The 2,434-nt window shown below is 53.9% G+C and overlaps 1 non-coding gene across 1 annotated transcript; it reads left to right on the plus strand.

Moving 5' to 3' along the window:
* The first annotated feature begins 1,548 nt into the window (after nucleotides 1-1,548).
* On the plus strand, nucleotides 1,549-1,655 carry LOC132236231 (U6 spliceosomal RNA). The gene has a single exon (XR_009453196.1). It is a non-coding gene; the product is annotated as a U6 spliceosomal RNA (small nuclear RNA).
* The last annotated feature ends 779 nt before the right edge of the window (nucleotides 1,656-2,434 follow it).

Here is a 2,434-nt window from a genome sequence, read left to right on the forward strand (position 1 = left end):
GACCATGAGAGTCATTGGTCTGAGAGTGAACGGACCATGGGAGTCATTGGTCTGAGAGGGAATGACCATGAGAGTCATTGGTCTGAGAGTGAACGGACCATGGGAGTCATTGGTCTGAGAGGGAACGGACCATGGGAGCCATTGGTCTGAGAGGGAATGACCATGGGAGTCATTGGTCTGAGAGGGAACAGACCATGGGAGTCTTTGGTCTGAGAGGGAATGACCATGGGAGTCATTGGTCTGAGAGGGAATGACCATGGGAGTCATTGGTCAAACCAGAGCAGTCTCACTGGTGGGATGACAGCCTGATGGGTGTGAGTTTTAAAGGAATAGAAGGCATAACCGTAGAAGCAGACCCAGGGTTTGCCTCTGAGGAACTTGCCATGGAGCTGGCCTGCCCAGCATTGGGAAGGCTGAGGTCAGAGTTCAGACAGAGGCCCCTGGCCTTGGCCCGCCTCCCTCGCTTCCACTCCTGCCTGCCCCTCCCCACAGCACACACCTGCACAGGACACACCAGGCAGCTCACCCACCTTCCCCACAGAGCTGCCCTGGGACACCCCTTGAGCCCAGGACGCACACACTGGTTGTGTCAGGAGGGCTAACCAGGGAGGGAGCCCACAGAAGCAGAGCCCTTAGGGACGGGAAATCCTGGATGTGGTTAGGAGGGAGGGGCAGGGAGACGGGGCTCCAGTCGCCCAATCCAAGGGCACCACAGGCAGGACCATAGCAAGAAGCTGCAAGCTGAAACCCAGTCAGCAATCATGGGGACATGGGGACTCCCGTGGCCTTTAAACGTCTTTGTCAAAACATTAAAAACTCTTCCTGTGGTTATAAGTATTGCCTTCTTTGCGTCATACAACCTAGTTTTTGCAGCAACATCTTCTCTAAGCAAATTGCCATTCTTCTTTCCAAGTCCAGGTCATCTTCCAACATTTTATCTCCTGTGCTCTCAATGGCATGGAAAATCTCCGGGAGCTGCGTCAGTGTGCCGTGCCCGCTGGGGCCTCCCTGGGACCCCTGCTCTCACAGCCATAAGCTCATCTCACGGGTCCCTGGCTGCACAGCTCAGGCCTCTTGAATAATGGCAGTGTCAACCTATCCATCTTCAGCTATTTCTTCCCAAATTCCATGGATGTCCCCTTTGAATGACCCTTCCAGAATTTCCATTTTTTCTCTCCTCGATGCAATTCCATCTTTGTTGGCCAATTTTCATTGATTATTCATTTTTATAACATGCTACCCGGGTCTGTCACTGGGAGGCAACGTAACTCCCCACTCCGCTGTGCGTGAGCCGAGAGACACTGCAACCCTCCCCCGCAGACGGGCAGGGGCGGGACAGGAGGCACACCTGTCGCTCACACACGGCCTGGGGGCGGGAGGGCTGGCAGCCACGTGGGCCCCAAGGGCAGCTCCATGGCTGTGCCGTGTACCTGAGACCTGACCAGGGTGCTGGGAGCGGCTGCTATTAACTGAACTGTGGGGACGGGCACCACACCCGTGGCCACCCTGCAAAGCCAGGCCGCCTCCCTGCTTTGAAAAGTTGCCGAGGTGCTCGCTCAGACAGCACAGACACTAAAACTGGAACGATACAGAGAGGATTCGCATGGCCCCTGCGCAAAGATGGCACACAAATTCCTGAAGCACTCCATATTTTCTAAATTAAAAAAAAAAAAATTGAAAAGTTGCCGAGAACTTGAGCAGAAGTTAGAGAAGACGCTGATGGCCAAGGGAAGGTTTTTTAAAAGACAGGAAATTACAGCCGCTTGTTTGATGGGAGGGTCCTAGAGAGGAACAGTGGGCGACAGAGAAAGACATATTACGAGACTGACACCCTCGAGTGGGCGAGCAAGACGCAGTCCCGTGCATGCAGGGTGAGGGTTAGACACAGGTCTTCATCCGCTGTCACTGCACAGGGGAGCACACGGCTCAGGGTGCTGGGGGAAAGACAAGTTCTCTCCTAATCGGACACTTTTCTCACTGGAATAAAAACCTGGGTCTTTACATGAGAACAAAGAGCCCAGCTGGTGTGGCTCAGTGGTTGAGCATCGACCTATGAACCAGGAGGTCATGGTTCAATTTCAGGTCAGGGCACGTGCCTAGGTTGTGAGCTCAATCTAGTAGGTGTGTGTAGGAGGCAGCCAATCAATGATTCTCTCTCATCACTGATGGTTCTATCTCTCTCTTCCTTCTTCTCCGACATCATAAAGGTATATTTTAAGAATAAATGAATGAGAACGAAGAGGGGACAGCGAAGCCTCGGGGAGAGGAGGCCGTGTGGAGCCTGTGTTTGGAGGAAGGGAGTGAACTGACGACAGACGTCCAGGAAGGTTCCGAGCCAAGCCCTGCCAGAGCCACCTGGAGGCCCTGAGGAAAGTGAGACTGTCCCTCAGCTGTGTGTCTCCAGCACGTCCGCTCTGCCTGAACCCTGCAGAGT

This window comes from Myotis daubentonii, chromosome 5 (genome assembly GCF_963259705.1).
Source record: "Myotis daubentonii chromosome 5, mMyoDau2.1, whole genome shotgun sequence".
NCBI classification, from domain to species: domain Eukaryota; kingdom Metazoa; phylum Chordata; class Mammalia; order Chiroptera; family Vespertilionidae; genus Myotis; species Myotis daubentonii.